The sequence below is a fragment of the Cupressus sempervirens genome, chromosome 9 (assembly GCF_028749045.1).
Source record: "Cupressus sempervirens isolate cs-2001-9-10 chromosome 9, ASM2874904v1, whole genome shotgun sequence".
Lineage (NCBI taxonomy): Eukaryota > Viridiplantae > Streptophyta > Pinopsida > Cupressales > Cupressaceae > Cupressus > Cupressus sempervirens.
The window spans coordinates 440,680,164-440,707,439 of record NC_143126.1 but is presented as its reverse complement, the minus strand read 5'-3'; positions in this window follow the sequence as shown (position 1 = coordinate 440,707,439).

Genomic DNA, 27,276 nt, shown 5'->3' with positions numbered 1-27,276 from the left:
ATAATTATAATGGATCACCTTATTAATAGCTTAAAGAGCATCAATAGTGTCAGTGTTATGATTCTTTTGAATAAGATAATTTTACATCCTTTCAATCTCAGTTGTATGCTTATGGACTTGGGATTGGGGAACTCTTAAAGCCTTTGCTTCATAATGAGATGGGTGAGAAGAGTTATTATCCATAGAAGGATTTGGATCATGAGAAACTAAATTATCACTAAGGTTTCCAAAGAGAGAGAAAGAATATTTTGGATTAAAGGAACCCCTGAACCTATGGCTTCTCCTAACAAGAGTGCTATAGGTAGGGCTTAAGGTAATAAATCTATATAGAAGGCAAGGAAACAACAAGGTCATACAAAGGGAATATAACATTGAGATATGAAATAGCTCTAAAAGAAGACAAAGTATACACAAAGCACACAACATAATATGAATGGAATTAAATACATACAATGTGTAAAGAAAAATCACAAGAGATGTGTTTAACTAAATAATGCAATCTAACTCCAAAATCAAAAGTAGAAATGGATTTTGTTTGCATTCACAAAAAAATATTATGAAGGTGAATAGTAATAGAATATGAGGGGGAATCTAACACCACAAAATGAAAAAAATTCACAAATTGGTTCACCAAATTGTATAAGATGAGATGTGAAGCAACAAAAAAATCTCAACTATTTCACATTTCATATGGGGAGTTGTAACCTTCTATCTCAAAGGGGAATTAAGGAGATAAATTATTTCAATTCCAACTCTAAGGTTCTTAGGTCCAAGTAGATTAATGCAATCTAGATGATGAAGAAGTTCTAAATAAAACAAAAACATAATGGTTATAGAATTGGAGAAAGAATGCAAGATTCTTAAAACCCTAATTATATAAAATGAAATCAAAGAAGTAGAAAGAAGCTATGATATGCAATTAAAGACTATAGATGTAGAAAGTAAATATAATGAAATTAATAAAGCAAATAAAATACTAACCTTGAAAGGTGAATGGAAAATTGGATATGAGTTTCTGGCTTCTGTCATGTTCCCAACAACAAATATGTTAGGATTAACCTCAGACAAAAGTAACCGTTACATGCAAATATAACCAATACCAAAAAATAGTAGATTGCACATAAGAGAACACAAGACACCAAGATTTAATGTGGTTCACCCAATCCCTAGGCTACGTCCACCAACAAGTCCAATATTATTATGATCTAGTGATTACAACTTGATTACAATTTGTAATCCCTTACCGCTCAATACCACCGCAAGAACCAATTATTGCATCACATATAATGAAAATCCCTAACCCTAAGCCCTTTTATACAAGCTTTTTGCCACTTAAAAAATTAGGACTAGAATAATAGAACAATAGTAGCCAACACCTTTTATAATATAAGATCATTTTTGGCTTCTAGTGCTGCCCCCAAAAACACCTGTGGAGGTGTTGCCCCTCGATCCCACCCTGTATTGCAACAAGAAGTGCATGGTGTTGCCCCTTGACCCCATCTTGGGTGCGCTGCCCCCAAACCCCCATAGAAATAATCTAGAGAGAAACCACACCGAATAAACCTTTGAGTTTGATTAGGCTTCACATCACAATAATCTCCCACTTAGAGACTGATTAGACTCCGCAATAATAACCTCCCACTTTGAGATTGATCATCGCACTACTAAACTTGTAGCTCCCACTAGAATATTAAACCATCTTGGACTCTGTTGTGATTTTTGTCTGTTCATTCTAGAAAACCAACTGAAATTGAAGAGGAGATTAGCTTCTCCCTTATCACTACCTTTGTAAACATATTTTTTGGATTGTCATTTGTATGTATCTCCTGTAGCTTTACCTATCCATCATCCAAAACTAACTAAATGAAATGGTCCCACAAATGTATATGTTTTGTCTTTGAATGCAGAGCTGAATTCTTTGCAAGATGAATGGCACTCTGGCTATCTATGAACAAATAATTATCCCTTTATGGGTGTCCCAATTCTTCCATGAAGAACTAAAGTCATATCATCTCCTTGGTTGCCTCTGTGGCAACAACATACTCTGCCTTTGTAGCAGATAAAAAATTAACCTGTTATTATTGAGAAACCCAGCTCACTGCTACCCCACCAATAATAAATACATAATCTATAGTACTCTGCCTAGTATCAATATCTCCTACTAAATTCGAGTCAACATAGCCCTATAAATTAGTAGTAGAGCCCCCAAAGTGTAAACACTTACTAGATGTGCCTCTCAAATATCTGAGAATCCATTTAACTGCATGACAATGCTTAGGTCCTAGATGACTCATATACTTGCTAACAACTCCCACTGCATGTGCAATATATGGCCTAGTACATAAAATAGCATACATTAAGCTTCCTCCAGCTGAAGCATAGGGTACCTTAGACATCTTGTCCTCCTCTTCTTGTGTCTTGGGACACATCTCCTTAGTCAACTTCAAATGAGTAGGTAAAGGTGTGTTGATAGCTTTAGCATTCTCCATATAGAAACGTTGCAACACCTCAATATAATCAACCTGAGATAATGTCAATTTCCTATTCTTCCTATCTCTACAGATCTTCGTACCAAGGATTTTTTTTGCTGCCCCCAAATCCTTCATAGCAAATGCATGTGCTAACTGGCATTTTAACCCCTTAATGTGATCCATGTTAGACCCAACCACAAGCATAACATCAACATGTAAACATAAAATAATGTAGTTGTCATCATCCAACCTCTTAAAATAAACATAATGATCTGAATGAAACATATTATATCCATGCTCATGCACAAACCTGTCAAATTTTAGATACCATTGTCAAGGTGCTTGTTTCAACCCACATAAACTTTTCTTCAATCTGCACACTGAATTCTCCTTACCTTTGACCTCAAATCCTTGTGGTTGTGCCATATATATCTCTTCATCCAAATCACCATGAAGGAAGTCAAGCTACTCTAAATGCAAATCTTCAGTAGCCACACTACTTAAAACAGTGCGAGTAGAAGTCATTTTAACAACAGGAAAGAATATCTCATCAAAATCATTTCTTTTTTTTTCTGTGCAAATCCTTTTACAACTAACTTGGCTTTAAATCATTTCTTACCTCCATCCTCTTCTTTTAACCTATAAACCCATTTATTTTGCAAAGCCTTTTTACCCACAAGCAACATGCATAAATCCCATGTCTTATTTTTCAGCAAAGAGTCCATTTCTTCTTTCATTACAGACTCCCACTGAATCTTTGTATCCAGTTGTATAGCTTCATCATAACATTCAGGTTCACCAGCATCAATAAGTAAGATAGAATACAAGGAAGGAGAAAATCGTTCTAGAGATCTACTCAACCTTGTTGACCATCTAACATTCATTGGGGTGTGTGGTATTCATTGTTGTAGTTGTTGCACATCATGAGGAATTGTTGGAACATCAGCTTTTGGAGTATTGTTTAGCACTACATAATCATTTTATTTCTTCTCACGTTGCTACAACAGATATTTGTACAACACTTTCTCATTGAATATGACATCCTTGCTTCTTATGATTTTATGATTTTCAAAATCCCAAAGCCTACAACCAAATTCATTAATATCATATCCAACAAATACATATTTCTTTGACTTAGCTTCTAGCTTGGTTCTATTTTTAGAATCTATATGAGAAAATGCTTCACAACTGTAGGTTTTGAGAAAAGAATAACTCGCCTTCTTACCATTCCATACTCCCTCTGGAATACCACAACCCAAAGGCATAGAGGAACCTATATTAATCAAATATACAATAGTATTGATAGCCTCCACCCACATGTTTAAGGGCAACCCTGCATGCAACCTCGTGCTCCTTGTACACTCCATTATAGTCATGTTCATGCATTTTGCCACTCCATTTTTCTACGGAGTCCTTGGAACAATTTTCTCTCTATGAATACCATTAGAGGAGCAATAATATTCAATTTCATGACTACAATACTCACCACCATTATCAGATCTAAGACATTTTAATTTCTTTCCAATTTGATTTTCAACCAAGCATTTCCATTTCTTAAAAGTTTGAAATACATTAGATTTATGTCTAAGGAAATAAACCCATACTTTTCTTGTTGCATCATCAATAAATGTAACATAATAATGAGAGCCACCAAGGGAATATACCTAATCCGGTCCTCGTGCATCTGTATGCATAAGCTCTAATCTCTCACTTCTCTTTTCCTTCCCAGTCTTCACAAAACTCACTCTCTTTTGTTTTCCATACACACAACTTTCACAAAAATCTGTATTGACACATTTCAGACCTAGTAAAACTTGCTTTGAATGAATTACTTTCATACCTTTCTCACTCATGTGCCCAAGTCTATTGTGTCACAGTGTTGTTTCAAAATCTACAACAATTATTTGTTCTCCCTACTCAACTGTAGCAATTGTTCCTAAACATTCATTTTTCCCTGAAACAATCAAAGTAGAAGGAAAAATATAACTTGTACAAAGATATAAGGTACCTACTTTCACACCTTTTGCTACTGCAAGGGAACCTTTTGAAACCTTCCAATTTTTATCATTAAAAGTAACTACACAACCCTCATCACCGAGTTGCCCTACTAAAATTAAATTCCTACTTAGCCTTGAAACATGTCTTACCTCATATAGTACCCAATGATTCTCATTCTGCAACTTAATCTTAACTTTTCCTTTTCCAACAATCTGATAGGGTTCATTATCCCCCAAATAAACAAGCCCAAAATCCTCTTGGACATAATCAATGAAATAACCTCTATGAAGTGTAGCATGAAATGAAGCACTAGAATCTAAAACCCATGAATCATCAACACTTTCTAAAGACAGAAGCAAAGCATCCTCTTCGGATTTGTTACTTACCACATTTGCCTCCTTGTTCCCTTCTAGTTTATCTTCTTCATTGTTCTTTCAAGTCCAACAATCTTTCTTCTTATGCCCTGTTTTACCACAATACTAGCAATCTCTCGATCCTCTAGATTGAGACCTCTTCCCCTTTGACTTTCCTCTTGATTTTCCATGATTTTTGGAATTATTTCCTCTCTCACTCATTCTACCTCTACTTTTTTCATTCAAAGCACTTCCTGATGTAGATCCACCTGAGGTTTTCCTACGAGTTTCCTCACTCAAAATAACACTAATCACATTATCAAATTTTAGGGTATTAGATCCAAAAACAAAATTACTCACAACCATTACCAAGCCATTCCAACTTTTAGGCAAAGAACACAAAATCAAGAGAGCCCTAATTTCTTCATCAAAATAAATATCCATAGAAGATAACTAACTAGTAATAGTGTTAAACTCATTTAAATGATTTACAACATATCCACCTTCTGTCATTTTCATATTAAATAAATGTTTCATGAGAAATACCTTATTTGAAGCAGAGGGCTTTTCATACAATTTTGCTAGGGTTTCCATCAACTCTTTCATCATGCTTCCGAGTGCCTTTCTCTCTAAAATCTCCCAGTCCTCATCTGACATAGTTCCTTGTTTCTTGGATTTTCCTTCCAATGACTTCCATAAATCCTTCTGATAAAGATAGTCTTCCATTTGCATCTTCTATAACTGAAAGTTCAGTCCATTAAACTTTTCCACTTTAGCTTACCCTTGTCTGTCATAGCTCCCACTCAACCATGAGACCTTCCTACAAAGGATCACTATTAAATAAAATTAAATAAATGACGACCGTCTGGCTCTAATACCACTTGTTAGGATTAACCTCAAACAGAAATATCAGTTACATGCAAATATAACCAATAAAAAAAAATAGTAGATCACACATAAGAGAACACAAGACACCAATCTTTAACGTGGTTCACCCAATCCCTGGGCTATGTCCACCAACAGCAAGTCCAATATTATTATGATCTAGTGATTACAATCTGTAATCCCTTACAACTCAATATCGCCTCAAGAACTAATTTTTGCATCACACATAATGAAAATCCCTAACCCTAAGCCTTTTTATACAAGCTTTTTGTCACTTATAGAATTAGGGCTAGAATAATAGAACAATAGTAGCCAACATCTTTTACAATATAAGGCACCTGTGAAAACCCCCACGCCTTAACCCCACCCTGTACTATGATAGGGAGCGCACTTAGGGCGCTGACCTAGGACCCTATCTTGGGAGGCATTGCCCCCAAACCCCCATAGAAATAATCTGAAGGGTGTGTTGCATAAAAATATAACTAAGGAAATAACACTAAGCAACTAATGCACATTCCTACACTATCATGCAAAACCTCAAAATATGAAAGAAGACATGTAAAAAGCATAACATGAACATCAAAGTAGCACTATGCAAACCTCATGAAATCATCAAGTGTAGATGATTTCATTGTTGTGGGATGTGGTTGCTCACAAGTCCAGCAGCATAACAATAAGGTAGATAGTGCTTCTTGAGAATGAGGAGAGGGCTCTCCTTTTATAGGAAAATGGATGGCTGAGATTGAATGCAAGATGGAGGGCTAGGATCTCTCAGGATTGATGAGGTGTCAATGATGTGGAGGATAAGTAGACTCCACATGGATTAGGATTTTGACCATTCAAAGGGGCAATATTCTCACACATGTGTGAGCAACCTTTGATGGTGACATGATCAATGAGGTGTGAGAAGCATGGCTTCTCACACATGTGTGAGACAAATTGATTCTCATGCAAGAGGACAAGTGTGCAAGAGACATGCAAGACATGAGGGATGAGGGAAGTGTGAACCTCTCTCACACATGTGTGAGGATTCCTCACACATGTGTGAGAACACACTTAGGATTAAGAGGTGATTAGCTAGGATGATTATGCAAAGCAAGCATGCTTAAGGAAGTGGGTTGGTTTAGCATGATGGGTTAGGTAGGTTAGTGAGGTTAGGTGAGGGTTAAAAGTAGGAGCCATGTGCTCAAATAGGATTAAATGCAACATTTAATTCCTAGTGGGATTAGGAGGGAATTAATTAAGTAAATGAAATACTTAATTAAAGTGAAAGGGGTTAGGATGCAAGTGGGAATAGGTTAGGATTTAAATAAACTTTAGTTTATTTAAATCAAGGTAAGGCGAGTATAATTAAATAAATGCAAATTTATTTAATTAAACATAGGGTAATTAAATAGATAATAAATATCTATTTAATTGACTAGGAAATGGGTTTTGGACAATTTTTGGTGTCTACAGAGGGAAATTGTGCCAAATAAACCTCTAACTTTGATTAGGGTCCACATTACAAAAAAAGACTCAATTCTTGACCTAAAACTATGAGATCTACAAAACTTAGAAATAGTTCAACTCTGAGAAAAAGATAAATTTTTGGGATGAAGAATGAATGCATCCTAGCTCAAGGAAAAGATGAATTTCTAGGATGGGGAAGAAATGTGTCACAATCCTTATGTGCTCAATTGCAAAAGCAATTTCAAATCTCTAATACTCAACAAAAAGGGTATCTGTAGTTGTTCTCTATTCTACTTTTTGAAACTTGTAATGTGCAAGAAATGTGTTTTATTTTGTTGATGGAGGGTTTTCTTTGGTCAAACCTCAGTTTTGGAATTAACCTTGAAATTGAAATAGTAATTGCAAGAATGTAATGTAAATGAATAAATTAACCTTATAAGTGCAGGTTTTGTTAATCAAATACAATGGACTCACTTTATTGAGTTAATTAGGTCAAGAATCTATGACTGTGCTCTTGAATCAAATCATATGTAGAAGAAGGATGAATGTTGAAACCGTTTGTTGATGATAAGCTCCACAATCACCAATGGAGGAAGCTAGATCTTGAAAGGTTATGGAATGAGCATGGAAGATTGATGATGAATCCCCAAAATGAACTTATTTGAAGCTCCTTGAAAGAGCCTTAAATTCAAGGAATCTCCTCTCTAATGGGTTGCAAAAGGATCTCCTTGAGTGCACTTAAAGATGGTTTGAATGCTTGATTACTTGAATGCTTGGGTGCAAGTATGTTATTGATTATGGATCATAGATTCTGAATATGGAATTCCAAATGAAGAGGGAAGACCTCTTTTTATACCAAATATCGAGTGTACATCTGAGAGAGATGACTTGGGAAAGTATTTTGATTTTCCAAGACACGAGCTTAGGCTCCAAGAGGTCTATCTACTCGAGGATAGATCCAAAGTTGGTTTTGTTCACCGAGATAGGTCCAACCTCATCCATGTCCTAAGATAGAACCTTATCCCTATCCTAGAACATAGTTGATGTTGTCACTTCCTATGACATAATTGACCTCATCCCTATCTTAGAAGGACAGGAGCTTGTTGATATAATGGGTGTTGCACACATTGCATAATATTGTTATATTGTATTATTTTATTTTATTATAATGTTTCACCTAGATGGATGTGCAACATGTAAAATTCTCATGGGATATACTTGATGAGTTGTATTGTAACATTGTGATAATATTTCATGTAATTAAATATTGAAGAAAATAATTAAATTTCCAATATTAAATGTGGAGTCAATGGGTTGGGTAGCACATGGCTTATGTAATACCACTTGGTAGTTTTGTGGGACTTACTAATATATAAACAACCACAATGGTAGTTGTTGGTAGGAGAAGAATAAGGCAAAAAGGCAAGATTCGAGTGGGACAAGGCTTGAAAGGTTAGCCAAGGGAGCATTTGTGATGGTTGGAAGCATAGCATGGGATGTGTGGATTCATGCTTGTTCACATGGATAGCTTAGTTGTGGCTATGGCTTTGAAGGCTTCCATGGTTGTATTGCAATGGTATTCTTTGTTGAATAATACATGGTAATGGATGTTTTTTGGAGGCTGAGTTTCTCCCTCAATGAGGGTTTCCCAAGGTATATCTTATGTCACATTTTTGTGGGTATGTTGTCTATTCTCTTGCATGTGGATTTTAATTACATATTTATTTCAAATCTATTATGATTATGTGGAAATGGTTATATTCTTTCTTGCAAGTTGCCTTACAAGTGGTATCAGAAATATAATTGTGTTGTTATAACCCTAGATTGAATCCATGAGAATGCATGAGAGGATAAAAGAGAGGGCAAAATATATGAGTTGTTTATTGTAGATCTAAGGGTTTTGGCTTTGCTATTATGATGGAATATTGGTAGATTTTGGGCATGTGAAATTGTTGGACAAAAAGGTTTTTCGAATGTTTCATTTAAATGAGGGTTTTAGGGGGTAGCTTGCAAAAATGACCTCCTAGGTAAAAACAAACCTCACCATTGGGATCCGGGTCAATGTTTCCATAAATTTTGATATATAATATGCCCTAGATTGGCCATGTTTAGAGGAAATGAAAGAGTTTTTAGTTTCATCCCATGATGGTCGTCAAATTTAATCCCGTTGGATTTTTTGTCAAAAAAAATTGCAATGAAAATTGTTAAAAGACTATCTTAGTATAATGGCCATAACTTTCTCTCAATATATCAAATTTCAGACTTCTTACAGGTGTTGATAAGCTAATTGAGAGCACTACAATTTGGTGTAGGTTTGGTTCTATGATTTTGACATTTTGTTAGGTTTTAAAAGTCTGAAAGTCAGATTTTATTTATTTTGAGCACAAATTAGGGTATAACTTGGGCATACAAAGTCATATTTCGAACTTCGAGTAGTCAACAGAAAGCTCTTAGAGAGCTATACACATTGGTTCATATTTGGTGTAGGTTTGGCACGATTTATTTGGTAATATATTGATCTAAATAGTTTATGGTATATGTTGAGTATGATAACATTGTGAGTTTATGACATTATATGTTTGAAGGTTTAAGATTTGATATCATTGTTTACTTAGTTTATATTTCAAATTGGTCTCATAATGATATGGTTATGAGTGTTTGATTTGGATATGTATGATGACTTGTTGGTTCTATAAGTTGTGCAGTGTTGTAAGCAGTCTATACTAACATATTGAGAGTTAGTTGCTCGATTCAAGGATGTGATCATGGTGCCATGGATTTTGGCATGACATGATTGGATATATAGGTACATCCATGATGGTCATTAGCTTGGATTTCTAATTTGGTTATGGTGGTATATCCTCTTGGTTGAGGATTGTGGTTATTTAGTTTTCTTTTGAGAAGCTCATGATGTGCACTTTGAGTTTTTTGATGGTTTCATGCCTTGGTTGATTCTCATGGTTAGAGGATGGTTTTTCATTATGATTTCATGGATAGCTTGGATACATGATTTAGTGGGAGCTTGTGGTAGTGATGAGGTGATAGTGTAGGATTAGTTCCTGGTTTGGTTTGTATCTTCTTGGTTTGGAGACCTTGGCTTCACTCGGTACTGACACTTTGGTTATGTGTATAGACCTAGAGGATCTTCATGTAGGAGACTGATTTTATGATGCCATAGGTGACTTGGTACCACAGTTGAGTGGGAGTTGTTGGCATTGATATATTTATGAGCGTTTGTAGATGTCAAAGGTTTGCCTTAGATCCTATTACTGCAAAAGTGTCTTTGATATTTGCATGATGCACTTGTTATCTTCATGGTGTGAGAAGATGGTTAGATTTTGAGGACTCACGGAGTTCTTGGTTATCTTCATGGCATGTGGAGATGGTTCTTCATGGTATGTGGAGATGGTTTTCTTCATGGTGTGTGGAGATGGTTTCATCTTGAGGACTAATGGGGTTCTTGGTAAAGGTGTGGTTTATGCTTTCATTTGGCATGTTATCCTTGGTATTAGGATGGTTTCATTATTAAGTCATGGTATACTCTTGATATGCTTTTAGAGTTTTGATATGTTGTAGTATGTTCATATGGAGTATGTTATCTCTTTGTTTGAGATGGTTAAAGCATGTCGTCATCTTTATGTTCCTGAGGCCATGGTTGGGACTTTGACATTGATCTTGGTTTAGTTTCTTGGTATTGAATACATTGATCATAAGTTAGATACTTCATGATATTGTTATGTTGCATTTAGAGTTGGCATGGATTGATTGGTTATAGGTGCTCATGGATACTTAGAGATGGTGGTGATGTTGATTTCTCTTATATTAGAGAAGTATTTGTTGGGACAATTGCTTAGCTTCAACAAGAAGTTTGAGGGGCATTCACCTGATATGGACTTGAGAGGAGATTGTTCTTGGACCATTCTCATTCCCCACTCTCAGTCTACTTGGTAATTTTCTACTTGAGAGATATAGCCCACTGTTTCTCTCAGGTGCATTATATTTATGCTTGTCTTTTTTGGATATGGATCTTGAGCTACAATACATGAGTTAGTTTTGGAGGGTTCATTTGAGAGATGTTTTAGCATTGGTGGTGCAGAAGCACCCTTTCAAGGCTCCCACCATATCAAATTTTGGTGTGATGAACTTCTTCTAAGAAGTATGTAGATAGAATAAGAGTTTCTATCTCATTTGGTGTGTTTTGCTCTAGTTTAGGCTCTTGGTCTAAGTGATTGACAATGTATCGTCATGTTGTGATGTTTTGATTTCTAGTGCATAGGGTGTTCCTAAAACATTGGAATGGTGTATTGGGGGAAGTTTGAAGCCCAAGATTTCCTTGTGAAGACCCAAAAATGGTCTTGGTGACAAAATTGCAGAGAAAAAAAAAAGGAACTAAAAATTGCTAAGTTGTTGGTCACTTATGTAAAAGTGTTAAGCAACTTGTGTTAGAGAGCAAGTTAACTTGTTTAAGTGGCTAAAAATGCCGTAACTCAACCCATACACCATGGGATAGCCTATTTAAGGTTGGAAAAACATGAACCAAGGGCTGGAAGTCATTTTTTTGTATTGCATTGTGCTGCTACAGCAAACTGTGACTGGTTTTTAATACGTTTTGACTGGTTTTTGGTGTTGTTTGGCAGAAAATCACGTTTTTACTGTCATTTTTTTGCATGTTCTAGTTATTATCTTGTATATTCTCCATTATCCATGCATTAGATTAGATTTGTAAACACGTTTTGGAAGGTTTTGTTAAATTTCTTTAAAAGTAAGAGTTTGTTGTCCAGTTTTGAGTTGTCAACAATGAACGAGTTGTAGCTCTTGTTTCCACCGTGGGATTTCCATAGCCATTTGGATTCCAAGACTAAAGACCCTAATGTGTAACATATTGCAAGAAAGGGCCCATAAAATGTGTGCAAGCATTTATTTGACAAATCCCTAGGCGAGCTAGGCAATGCTCAGCTAGGAGCAAGCATCAAAGAATTTATTCTCAGGAGCAAAGCATAAAGATTCAATACTTTCCCTTTGGAGAGATTCAAGAGGGATATAAGAAGGTTCTTTTTTGTAGAGGAGAAGTTTCTATGAGTTGAATAAGGTGTTTGAAAGTTGAGGACAACAGGTAGCCCTCAAAACCCTCATTTTTACCATTATTGTTGTGCGGCTTTTTGGTGGCTTAAAACCTCAAAAATCTTTGAGTATGTGATGTATGAAACAAATTTTATTAAGGTCAGGTCTGATGAATCCTTAAGGGTAATAAGTTATTAGCCCTACAAATCTGGGTGGAGGCCTAATTTGGGGCTTTTCCAGTAGCCTTTTTGTGAAGAAACCAAGAAATTGGGTATGAACTAATTGTTACCATCTATTCAAGCATACTAAAAGTGTTCCAATAGCACCTTAAAACTCATCAAAACCTTATTTGGACTAGGTATTACCGTGGAACCCTGGTAGACCTACATATGCATTTTGGAAGAATTGCACTCTTAAGAGGATAAGTGAGTCATGGAGCAAGATTTGATTATTTCACCTGGTGGGAAGGTTAGGGAAGGTCAGGGGATGTTCTAAGTTGCAAGAAATCCTATAGACCATATAGGAGTAGTGAAAACACCAAGATCCCATTGTTGGATGACAAGCATAGACTAGCTAGTCTATCCTAGCCTTCCCCATCAATTGGTTATCTCCATTTGCATATGTTGTTATGCTAGTTGAGTTTGGGAGATGGTTTTATATTGGGCATATTCCTTGGTTAGGAATGATTATTCCTTGAGTTAGGAATGGTTTATGAGTTTGATCTTCTTATGAGAGGATTACATCCATGATTATTTAAATGGTATGGTTTGGGTGTTATTGTGGCTTCTTGTTGAGGTTTTATGGAGGAGATCATACTTGCACAGTTTACATCCAGAGGTGTGTGTAGAAGGACATGATACATGTTATGATTTGCATGGTTTCTCTCTGATCTTTGTTATCTTCCTAGATGTTCGATTTTGCTTACATTGATTTTGAGATTACTTGGAGATTGTGATAACTAGTTTGTGCTCATGTATGTCATGCGAGAAATGAAATGGTTTTTTTTTAAATTTCTTTCCTTTATTGGTTGTGGAGAACTAAGGAGAGCATTGGAGATTGGTTATGAGAGTTGTTCTTGCAAGTTGTTGGTTTATGTATTTTTTATGTCCTTGAGACTACATGGATTCACTTCTTTGAGATGTTGTGAGTGGATTGGTTATAGATTTGACATTATCTTTTGCTGTGGGAGCTTCTTGATATATATGTGGTAGGTATTGCTCTTAAGGCTTATGATTGTAGGTTACAGATTGGATATGTTGATGATGTGAGATTCACTTGGTATACCTTTGGAGGTATGGATAGTTGGATGGGTTTGACACTTGTTGTGGGTGCTATTTCAGCTATGGATATTTTGACAACTATGAATGCATGTGATTATCTTTGGATTAGGTTTTTTGTTCTTGGCATTTTAGTCGGTACAAAATTTTATGATCTTCTAATGCAACAGGTTGGGTGGCTTTCTCTTTGGATGGCTTCTATGTATGTTCAATGACAGTGACACAATAGGAGGTGAGATCATTGATGTTTGTGATGTTGGATATTTTGATTTTGTCGTGAGTACTATGATGTACTTTGATTCATGATGGTGGATGTGCTAGGAGGGATTGTTCCCTTTTTCATTTATGTGGCTACAGATTGATCCTATGCAGTGTATGCAACAAGTGGGAGATTGTTGAAATAATAGGTGTTGTACAAATTGCATAATATTGTTATATTGTATTATTTTATTTTATTATGTAATGTTGCACCTGGATAGACATACAACATGTAAAGATTCTCATGGGATATACTTGATGAGTTGTATTGTAACATTGTGATAATATTTCAAGTAATTATTTAATATTGGGGAAAAGAATTAAATTTACAATATTAAATTTGGGGTCAATGGGTTAGGTAGCACATGGTTTATGTAATACCACTTGGTGGTTTTGTGGGGCTTACTAATATATAAGCAGCCACAAGGGTAGTTGTTGCTAGGAGAAGAAGGTGACAAATAGGCAAGAGTCGAGTGGGACAAGGCTTGAAAGATTAGCTAAGGGAGCATTTGTGAAGGTTTGAAGCATGGCATGGGATGTGTGATTCATGCTTATACACATGGACTGCTTGGTTGTGGCTAAGGCTTTGAAGGCTTCCATGGTTGTATTGCAATGGTATTTTTTATTGAATAATACATGGTGAAGGATTTTTTTGGAGGCTAGGTTTTTCCCTTAATGAGGGTTTCTAGGGTATATCTTATGTCACATTTTTGTGGGTATGTTGTCTATTCTCTTACATGTGAATTCTAATTACATATCTGTTATGGGTTATGTGGAAACAATTATATTTTTTCTTGCAAGTTTCCTTACAGAGCTTTGAAATCTTCCAGGGTCTTGGGGAATGTGTATAGCAATGTGGGAAAGTAAAGAATCTGGGCCCAAAAAAGTTGGAAAAGAAGATAAACATCTATTAACCTAGTTGAGGCACTTAGGTCATGTCCAAAATATCTTGTAAAGAGGGGATAAGCAATGTCCTAACATAGAGTGCATACATTTTAAGATGCTACAACAATTTAGGAGACATTATCTGTTAGGGCCATTTAAAACCCGAACATTATAAGTAGAGACCTTCATGAATTTGTGAGGAGGAATGTCCCCCTTCCTATATAAAAGAGATTAGAGATTTTGGTTTGATTTTTGACTTCTCTATCAAGTTTCCTAAGTTCAAAGGTAGATTATTTGCTCCTCTTTTGTAGGGTTTTACTACAACTAGGAGTGTTTTTTCCTTTATTATTTGAGGCTATTACTAGTTCCAGGGTTATTAGTTGCATTTGGTAAAAAATATTGTTCAATTTCCATATTATCATTTTCCTCTTCTGAATTTAGATCTCCTTTGAGTTTTTCAACCGTATATGTCATGTGGTCCCTTGGAAAAGACAACTTACCCATCATATTATATAAAACTTCCAATTCAGGGGAAATCTCCTTAACATTTTATCATGCTTGAGGATCTTGATTATTATTATCATCATCTTTGACCATATCCTCTAGAGTGTCCATGGAAGACTTGCTAATATCTATAAAATTACCAACCTATTCTTGTAGTAGATGTCATATCTTAAGTTCTTTCCAAATTTCTTCATGAATAATGTTGGTGTCCATCATATTACTTAGCATCTCCAATTTGAATTCTATTTTTCAACTATTCCTACTTGAGCAATATTTATTTTAATCAATGTGTTTAGATGTTTCAAATAAGGCTTGTTCAAGTGTCAATTTATTCCCAAGTTTTTAGCTTTGTCTTACTTATATCGCTTTTCATTTCTACGTCTAACAGGGATATTAATCTTAGGGAGTTCTTTAGTGAGTTCGCACTTGTTATTGATGCTCTCAAGGATTAATAAATCCACTTGAACATAGAGATTTACTTGAGATTCCTTAGAGGGATCATTAGAATGAAATTTTAAAACAATTAAAGGTTCATGGTTATCCTTAGGAGAATTTGTATATTGAGAAATCAAATCAATTAAGGGTTCCACTATGTTAATTTTTTTTAGATATAAACTCTTCATGTAGTGCCTACTCTTAGTTTGTTTTTAGCTATGTTGTTGAACTATTTTAGGCTAGTTTTTATGTGTATGTGATTTGATTCAATGGTACTTGGTTACTTGGTTGGTTGATACTATTTTATATTTGGATTCATATATATAATGAGCTACTTCGTACTTGATATATTTTGTGTGTTATTGTGGTTCATAATTATTCTTTGATGAGGATGTTTTAAATATTTTATATGTTAGAATATATGGTCTACTGATATAATTGAGAGTGGGGGGGTGAATCAGTTATACAACTATTATCACAATCATTAACCTTAAACAAACTTAACCATGTGAGTAATATAAACTGAAACCACAACAAGATACTCACACATAATTAACACCATATATGTTAACTAGGGAAACCCTTGGTCAAAGGGAAAACCCCAGTGGGGATGGTACCCATAAGATGATATACTAATATAAATATTCCTTGTTAGAGGATGGACCTTATTAGGAGTCAGTTACAACATTCATTATATATGATTCCATGTTAGGAGACTTTGAATCCATATTAGGAGATTCCAACCCTATTAAGAGATTCTAATCCTATTAGGAGTTGTGCCAACCGTGTTAGGAGTTGTGGAAGACAATTGGACCCACTACCCAAATAACTTTGACATTAAGACCAATGAACCCGCTATCCAAAATATCTCTATATTATTCCTGTTAGGATTAAACCTCAAACATAAATAACAATTACATGCAGATATAAACCATATTAGAAAATAATAGATCGCATAAAAAATAACACAAGACACCAATATTTAATGTGGTTCACTCAAACCCTGGGCTACATCCACCCCATAGCAAGTCTAAAAATTTTACGATCTAGTAATTACAACCTGATTACAATTTGTAACCCTTACAGCTCAATACCGCCACAAGAAACAATTTTTGCATCACCTTATGAAACAATCCCTAACCCTAAGCCCTTTTATACAAGTATTTTTACTACTTTGAGGTTATAATTAATAATTACATGTCAGCCCAAAATCTTGATAAAATAGGGCCCAATTTTTTTTAAAAGAATTTATGAAGTATGTACAGTACTTCCCTGATCAGTCAACACAAACTGAAAATTCCTTGTAGAATAATAGAATTGAATTGTACTTCCTTCTTTTTTCTTTGTCTTATCAACTGAACTTCTACTCCTAATCATGTAAGCAGATCACAAATTGTGAATCCAATGATTTCTTCAATCACTTGCACACATTTAACAAGCATTATGCTCCTTCTCACACTGCACGCTAATACTTCACATTCCACTTTATATTCTTATCCAAGATACTTTACAAATGAGGAAAACAACTTTCTTTTATATCGTATCTTCATAATAATTCCTTGAGTTGGCTTTGAGGCTTTCCCAATTAATTGAAATAAGATAATTAATTAATTCACAATTGCAATGGCATTGTCGACTCACAATCTATACAAAACTTCACACATATGATACCAATTTCTTGCGCACACACTAACATCACCACACAACTGTCCTCTATCAATGTGTGACTACACATCTCTTCATTACATCTCAAATGAAAGATAGTGATAGATCATCAAAATACTATTTCCCAGTACTCTATTTTTGCACTACTTCTAATAAACCAAGTGTAACTTCCGTACACCATTGACTCAAACTTAGCCCTCTTAACCACATCATCAAGACAACCTTAGGAATATGTCCTTCACTACGCATCATCTAAACCTTCCTCAAGTTTTGTGCATTACAAGATCTCTGACTACTATTCTTCTATTCTATACAGAATTAGTGCTATGTTGACATCGATGACAAATACAATCATGGATGCAACATATCGATGTTCTCCAATGTTTAGGATACTCCTCTAATTTAGTATCATCAACATTCATGCTAACATTATATACTAATTACAATTATGTTCATGATGATGATTTATATAGAATTTGGTTACTTACACCATACTTGTGTTGGAAACTTACAATTGGAACAATTATTATTTTGTCATTGATGTCAAATCTATGGATGAGACATATTGCTACCTAATCTAAATGTCATATCTATTTGATTAATGAAGAGGATTTGAGAGTTATTCATAACTATAGCACCTAGAGGAAAGGTTGAAGTTCTCGAAAGGAAGTTATAATGGATATTTGATTAGATAGACTTTGATAAAACAAAGTAATAATTTATGACAAGAAAATTACTAAGGAATGTTGAGTAATGCTAGTGACAACTGAGCCACAATTAGTGTCAAACAAATCTAGTGTTAACTGAGCAAGTTAATTGATGCCGAGCTAGAAATCTTAAACAATGACTGAGTATTTCAATGTTGACTGAATGTCAGAATTCAATGATTACTGAGTGACAGTAAAAGATCAAATTCAAAGGAATCATAAGATCAAGCTGACTCAAATGATTTTTTGGAAGATGTAAAATATGGATTAGATTAATGAGTATTAAATTCAAGGTGGTGGTTAGGTAATGACCTGATAGAAGGATTCCAAAGAAGTTTCTAGAGGATGATCAAGAAGTTGTACATATACATTGAATTGATTTGAAGTTGATCATAAACCCTAAGATCAATGATGGATGTAGAAAATGGTAAAGCACAAATCACCTATTTAAAGGGTTACTAAACCAAATTTTAAGCGTCATCTCCAGTTAAGCCTAGACGAGCCCAGCTAGTGTGTATGAGGGAGTTCATATATAGAACAAGGTAGAAGCACACAAGATTGTGAATGTGAAGCTAATGGAGAAAGCTCATAGATGTGATGTTGCCATTGATAAGTGATTTTGAGCAAAAGGCTTAAGTGTTGATGAGAAGACTAGACTGATTGCTTGAAGGGTGTCTAAGTAGATCAAAACTGAAGATGACAATGAAAGGCTTATTAGTGAACCAGCATAAGGACTAAATAGAGATTTTAACTAGCAAAAGTGAGTTGTAATCACATAGATCAAAACCTATGATTTTATTTTTTATCATTGCAAACAGTTTGTATTAAAATCCTTTTAACAGAGGTTGACCTAACAGTCATTGGAAGAGTTAACAGTTTATGTAAATCCTTTAACGAGGTGACATTCTAAATGGAATGATCAAAGCCCTCTTACAAGGCCACTCCTAATAGGGTGATTAAATCCTCTAACCAGGTCACATTTAATAGTATTTATTTTAAATCTTTAATAGGGTTGGCTCCTAATCAAGCTCACTTCAAAAGAATGACAAGTTGCTAGTGGTTTTTCCCATTGGGTTTTCACATAAAATCCTTGTGTCAAACTATGATGAATGACTTATGAATGTTTTACATGTGATAATGTTTTTCATTATACAATGCAAGTTAAGTTTATTTAGAGTACAAACTAAGCAACAAGTTAAGTAGGATCAACTGAACATTAATGTGTTTAATGTTTGATAGTTCAAGTGGTATGTATAGACCTTGAGTAACTAATTCACCCCCCTCTCTTAGTTATTCTAAATATTCCTAGCAACTTGCATGAGTGTGGTGTACATGTGTGTTTTACTTTATGCTTGACATATCTGACATAGTTGGGGGAGGGAGTCATAATCACCTATGAGTCGAGACCTGCATGATGTACCACTCCCTGACATTGCTTGTGTGTTCGTGTGCGTGCACGCGCATATGGACAAGTATCTAATTTTTTTACCCTCCTGAATTCATCAAGGTGACATGAATTTGAAAGCTTTACCTATGAGGTTGATTTTAATACTTTATTTCTAACCAAGTTCCTTTACTAGAGTTTACGGTATATTTTATGATTTTAAAATATATTTACTGATCTATCCTTCAGAATCAAAATTGGAATCAAGAGCAATGTGCCAGAAGCAGTGTTCGCAGGGACCCGTACTTTCTCTCGAGAAACAATGGTTATGGTGAGAACCAATCCAATAGGCAGCTGGAAAGGAAGGTTACCCACTTTCATCGAACCAATCCTTTGGCCTATAGATAAGAGGGGCCATTCGATCGCATGCTTTCATTACTCCCTTATTGCATGCGACACCTACCCTACCCTACTATTGCAAAGGCCAAAGGCAAAGTTGGTTATCCCCTACTATTATAAGGCTAACAGTTCTCTTTTTCTAACCCTACTATTTTAAGGGAACCACACCGCCGGGGGGGGGGGAGGCTATAGTAGTTGCTCCGCCACCGACCATATGTGCCTTAGAGTGCCCGAATAATATAATAATAGGGCCGCCCGAAGGGACCTAAGGCCCCAGTCAAATAGTAGAGGGGTCGGTGGGGCCCTACTATTCTAAGGGCGCCCTACAATTCAATGGGGTCGATCCCGAAGGGCTGGTGGGGTTGGGACCGACCTATATGCCTTAGGATGGCATTGGAGCTCAAAATTATATACGTAACATGCCAACAACTAATTTGTTCATTAATAAGCCTGCTTCCCAACGGCTAGTGGAACTCCCACCAACAACAATTCCCTCCCCCCTACAGGGGGGCCCTTACTATTCTATGGGCCGTTGAGGTAGATGAACTATATATAGTTGTTGAGGGAGGGCCCTACTATTCTATGGGCCCGCCAAGATAGATAGGGCTAGCTAGAATGCAATTTCTCATCCCGATGAACCATCCCTGCATGTTACGTATAGTATCTGACTACCGTACCATTAGGTTGGGGAATTAGGAGGAGATAGATGAGAAGTCGGCCCCTACTATTCTAAGGCGAACCACTACCACTACTATTGCCCTACAATTCTATGGGGCCCCCCAACTATCTCTTAGGCTAATTCTAGATCGAATAGGCCGGGGCCATAGAACTATATCCTCCACCATAGAATAGTAGGGGCCCAGGTTGAGTGGGAATTTTAGTTGGGGGAGGCTCCTACTATTCTCTTCTCTTCTATTCTATGGGGCCCTACAACTTATCTAGAGGGGGTCAAGGGGTTGGATGGGAGGGAAACTATAGTTTGGGTTGGGTGGGCCTGGGTGGGCCCCTACAATAATATGAAGGGGGTAGGGAAGGGGCGTTCGCGGGGTCGGGTGGGACTAGAAGGATGGCCACGCCCCTCTTTTATATTATTGGAGAATGGCAGAAAGGTTGTCTATTATTGCAGGTTCGATCCCTACCATTCTATAGGGAGTGATCTTTCTCGCAAAGGAATCTGAGGACATGAACCTCTCGAGCTTCGTCGGGGTCAGGTTGGTTCGGGTGATCAATCTCGGAAAGAAGGACCTTGGAGTTGAGTAGAAAGGAAGGGACGATTCCAACCTCTAGCTACCCCCGGGACAATAGAAGCACCTTACGTATGTATTGAGTCGAGTCAATTGAATCATGGACAGTCGAGTCAACCACATATAGATATAGGGGCCTCCCTGGACCGAGGAGACAATAAATACCTAGGAGCTAGACACTAGCGGTCCAAAGGAGTGCGGCTATCGAAAAGAAATGCACTTTGTCGAACCTTCGGATGCCAATGCCCTAATATTCTTAATTGTTTCTCTCTCGAGTTCAAGCCTATTGAATGGAATGGAACCTGACCTTATCGGGTTAGGAATCGAGGCAATTTGATCCCCAGGTTCCCACTCATTATCCATCCGTCGCTCATTATCCATTCGAATAATAGATGCAGTGAATAGTAGGGCCCACCAATGAATCAAGTTCCTTTCTTGTCGAGCCCTTATCTATTTATTGGATATGATGATTCACCCTACTATTATAAGGCAAGCACCGAGGTAGTGATAGAGATGACAAGGATACCTAGGTGACTAACAAGAGCCTTTTATCTAGTTTGGCTCCTCGAATCCAATCCTTTGATTCGTGCCATTTGGCTTAGGTGGGCTAGCCACCGATTGAATCATATAGATGGTGGGTTCCACTTGAATAGTTGGGTCCCCCTAGCTTCTGCCCATAGAATTGTAGGGGCCGGTTCATTCAATGAGGTAGTTCACTAAGAATAATCTATTTTAAAGGCAGTTCTTCAGCACTAGTTTAAGCACCCCTACTATTTTAAAGGCCCATAGAACCATAGAATTTTAGGTAGGGCATGGGAATAAGCATACATAGCAAAGATAGGATTCGCAGGAGATCCGAACTAACGCCCCATGCCCTACCTAAAATTCTATGGTTCTATGCCCCCCCACCCCCCCCCCCCCCCCCCTCTAGAGCCATAGAATAGTACCCCACACCCTATATCAATTGTAGGGGCTTCTCTAGTTGCAACATATCCACTAGTAGCAGATCCCTATATTCTCTCAATAGAAGCAACAGAGGCAGGGACAGGTGCACCCCCACTATTCTCAAGGGATCCTATAGGGACAACATGAATAGTTGTCGGAGTGCCCCTACAATGGCCTTTACCCTTACTTATAGAGAGGGGGGGAGGGGGTAGGGGGAAAATGGTGGATTGAGATCCATATCCATACCCAAACCGTCTCGCTAGCGCTTTTCTAATGCATCAATAACAAACCCTAAACTGCTTTCTCATTGATGAATATGCCCCTATATTAAATGGGCGGGCACCCGTTTACCTAGAACCACCACGGGTACCCATAGCCCCTAGCGATGGATCCGTACGCAGAGATAGGAGCATCATAGCTAGTTCTAGTCCAAGATGAGAAGCCGCCTATAGAGTATAGAGTTCCAGATCCAAAGCCATAGCCGTCTAAGCCATCAGTAGCATACAAAGATGCCCCAAGTGATATCTAGTAACTAGAACATAGGCGGAGGTACCACTAGCTAGAGAACCATTAGTAGCTTCTCCAGTCCTAGAGCCTGCAGAGATAGCTACAGGAGAATAAGCAAAGCTACCAATAGCATCCGTAGCAGTTGCCTTTAGAATAGTAGGGCTAGTGATTCTTCTTATGATTATGCCCTAAACATCCCCTATATAGTAAAGGACCTCTGCACCGGCCCCCCCACCCCTACGATAATATACCTCTGCACGCACGAGAAGGTCGGGGGTGGTGGCTCTACTATAGTGTTAGGTCCTCATCTATCTCCCTATGGTGCAATTTTGCATGCACCGACAATAGAAATAACCCTCCTGCAACCTCCCGCTAGTAGGGCAGTTCCTGCTACAGCACTGGGATTCACTGTTGATCATCAGACCAGAGCTCTTCTGATTCACCATTCATTGGTTCAGAAGCCATCGTTCAACAAATGAATATTGATAAGCAGTCGAGCTTAAGTTAGTTGAGAAAAGGAGTGATTCCAGCATTTGATTGATCGCCATCTCTATATGGGACCCACCCCAGCCGATTGGTAGAGTTCTACGGGGCGACCACGAGAGTCACCCTCCGAACGGAGACAAGGCATGGTATAATTAGTCAAAACTGATCGGCTCTCAAACCAGTATCTTTGCCTACTATCTAAAGGGCTAGCAGGTTAATGTTGGCTGCTAATATAGTTGCCCTCAAAATTCTATGGCTCTTACGGTACGGGGTCCATAGAATTTGAGGGGCCCTCTGCACGAATTCATGCACGCTGGCATGCACCACTGCCATGTTTAAGCCTGCTAATGAAAGAAAATATATTGCCTACTCAAATAATGGACCCTCTTTATTAATCAGTGCCCTACTATTCTAAGGATCTGCCCCCCCATAGTCTCCTCCTAAGTTCCCACCCAGTCCCATAGAATTGTAGGGCTTGATTGGAACCCCCATAGCCCTTATAATAGTAGTAGGCGGCGGGGGCCCTTTCAATATAGTAGGGGGCTAAAATAAGCATGCAACATGGGGGGCATAGTCTGCAGGGGTGGGAGGCCCCATCTATTCCTTATGAACACCCGCTATCGAGGGGAAAGTACCATTCGTTTACCCACGGGTCTTATTTTCGCACTTATCCTCTCTTGAACTACCCATTATTTGAGTAGGCACATGCTTTAATGTCACCTTCAATGCTCATGGCCATGGTGTAGGCCTACCTCAAATCGGCAGGGTCGGTTATCGAGGAAGCGAAATCAGCTTGCTAGCCTTAGAATAGTGGGGCAATAAAGCCACCCTACTCTATAACCCCTATCCTCTATAGTGGGGAGATCAGGGCCTACTATTCGTAAGGTTAGCCCTTACCGCACCGCACCCTATAGAATTTTAGGGCATTCAGTTAAGTCTAGCAGGCTGCTCGAATTGCTCACTATAGTGGCAGATTAATGAATTCAGGGAGAGAACTATATTCCCGGTGCAGTAGAAGGGTGGCAATATATATGGCGTTGGGCTTCCCAACCCGCTAGCTGGGCTATTCCATAGTAGTAGCCCCGCTGAACATTGTTAGGTCAGTCCATTATGGCTGTAGATGGCCTATTGAATTGGCGACCCAACCAGATTCGATTCCAGCTGGTTGTAAGCCTTCCAGGTTAGGACCAAATACAAAAACAATTGCAATATTAAATTTGCAAGATCTCTCAAGATCCAACCCCTAAAACCCTTAGCTAGTCCATAATCACGCTCTGGTAGAAACCTCCAAGGAAGATCTAAACTTGTGCTCGCAAGCACACCAACCAATCTCATTATTTCTCAAGCCTCAACTACTAGATCTTCAAAGTTTGCTCTTTGCCACATCCTCTTCTTTGAGCTAGATGAATATTACTAAAGACTTCATGAGACCCCTTACTTATACCTTGTTGAGCCATACAGTGTCCTAGTATATTACAAATTAAATAAGCCCTTGCATTAAATGCATATTTAAGCCACAAGTAGACTCACAATAGAAGTGAAATACATAAACCAAATTAAATGCCAAGTCGACTAAGCACATAAAAAAACTCGGGCAAAGCCAAAACCAAGACATGATCGAGCATCAAAAACCACTGTTGCGTATCAGCAAAATCACAAGCACTGTTGAGCTCCACCAACTCCCGAGTAACTGAACCTCTTCATTAAACGAGTCACTTAGGAAATTCTACAACCAAGTACAACTGAACCATGCTATTTAAGTTGAGCTCCCAATGTATACTGAGTACCTTCACCAACCGAGTACCACCAAGACATGACCAAGCAATGCTACTCCAACTGAGCAACTTGGTTAACATTGTAACCATAAACTACTCAGTAATGACTAAGCCACACCTCTTCCTTTGGCCAAGTATTCAAACTCCAAGGTCAAAACACACCAACATGCAAGATTTCCAACAAGTCTAGGATGCTCCTACATTAGACACCCTAGGTTCAAAAAGATGTTCCTAATAGTTGGAAGATCATCTTTTGAGATTCACCGCATAAATCCCAAATTGGTTCTTCACATACATATTCCCCAAGTCTTCAACTTGCACATTCTTTCATTTGTTCCACTTTTTCTTCTTTGCATCCATCCTTGGTGTGCTACAGGTTTGCTTTCCTCGCTAATCTCTAACCCTCCTAGAATCCTTCATGTTAACTTGACTGCCAATACTTAGGTTCCTCCTATCGAATTATTAATTCTGCAAAGGAATTAGGCAATGCTTCTTGCCACCTGTCTCGATAGTAATCACATTCTTGACACAATCATGCATAGCCCTACAATTATATTACTAAGGTTTAATAAACAATATGTGACAACTACTCATGTCCACAATATCACACAACACTTGATCCTTATACTGCCCAATCTGAAAATCAATAAGACATTGCTCCCCCACTTCTAAATCATGTTCACCTTGCAACCAACCAATCTTATAAGGACAAGGATGTCTTATTCTTCTTAGACCAAGTTTCTGAACCATCTCCTTGGCAATAAGGTTGTTAGTACTACCACTATCCACAATCACATTGCAGACTTTACCACCAAACTTACAATGAGTCCTGGACAAATTACTCCTCTTACAAGATTCCAATGTCCTCTCACCAACTATTACTTGTCGAGCCATTGAATTCTCTCCTTGCTCAGGTTTGTTGATATTGTTTTTAGCTTCATTCACTACAACAACTCTTCTATCACTAGCCTCAAGACATTCATAAGCTCTATGTCCTTCTTTGTGACATCTAAAACAAATACCCTTAAACTCACCTCTACCTATCCTTCTCTTTTGATCAACAAGTCTTGGTTCATCTTCTATACTTGGTTTAGCCTTTGCCAAGTGGTCCTACTTCTCCTTCCCTTGGGAACTACCTTGATTCTTCCTCTTTAACTTGTCTTCTGCCTTCAAGGTATATTGATAAGCATCCTCAATCAAAGCAATATTCAACATACCAACCTCATCCTGAATATTGAATCTCAAACCAATAATATATCTAGCCACCTTTTCTTTAGACAACTCTATGTGCCCATACTGAATAGTCAAATTGTAGAACTCCTTTATATAATCTTTCACAGTCATATCTTTCTACTTTAGATTTTGCAACTTTTTAAACAACTCAAGTTCATAATTAGCAGGAATGAACTTAATCTTTAGTTTAGTCACCATCAATCTCCATCTAGTGATCTTCATTTCACCCTCCTCTTCTCTATCTCACTATAATTCCTTCCACCAAAGCGTAGCATGTCCCTTCAACTTAGTTTGTATAACCTCACTCTGTGTAGGTTTGCAATATCCTTTAACTCAAAGTAGTCTTCCAATTCACCAATCTAATCAATTAGGTCTTCAGGGTTCAAAGTACTTGAGAAATTAGAAACTTCCATCTTATGTTTTAGCTTTAATTGAGATCTAGGTCCAGCAAACTGACTAGACCTATCTCCCATAAGTCTCTCCACATAATCAATTTTGTCCTCACCACTTGAACCAACAACCTTAAAGTTTTCAACAACTTTCTCACAACCATCTTCATTTTTTGCATGCTGAGGTACACCACTTATAACACTTATGATCTTAGTGATCATATCACTCTTCATCAACACCATCTTATATTTGAATTTTGTTTTAACCTTCTGTGAGATCCTTACTTCCATAACATCACAAAGATCTTCAATCGCCCTACAATCAAATTTTCTCTGAGGTATCTTAGAAGATTTTCACAAATCCTCCACAATAATACCAACCAAATCCAACCTTCGATCAAATAATCTTCATCCCATGTCCTGGTGCAAACTACCTCAACTTCGACAATTTGTCTACATACTCAGGAACAACTACACTCTGATACCATCTGGTGCAATACAAGGCAGGAGCATCCCCAAAGGAGATGTCCTAGCCCCTAGCAAATAACTAAACAATGGAAATTTGATACAAGATATACAATCTAATACCAATCCACAACACTTTATCTAAAAATATTTGATTGCATGCAATGTGCTCAGTTGTAAGGCCTTCCAAGTTATGGCCAAATACAAAAATAATTACAATATTAGTTTTGCAAAATTCCTCAAGATCCAACGCCAAACCCCTTAGCTAGTCCAGAACAACACTTTGGTAGAAACCTCCAAGGAAGATCTAAACTTGTGCTCACAAGCCCACCAACCAATCACCTTATTTCCCAAGCCTCAACTATTAGCTCTTCAAAGTTAGGTCTAGGTCTAGCAAACTAACCAAACCTATCTCCCATAAGTCTCTCCACACAATTAGTTCTATCCTCACCACTTGAACCAACAACCTCAAAGTCTTCAACAACTTCCTTATAACCA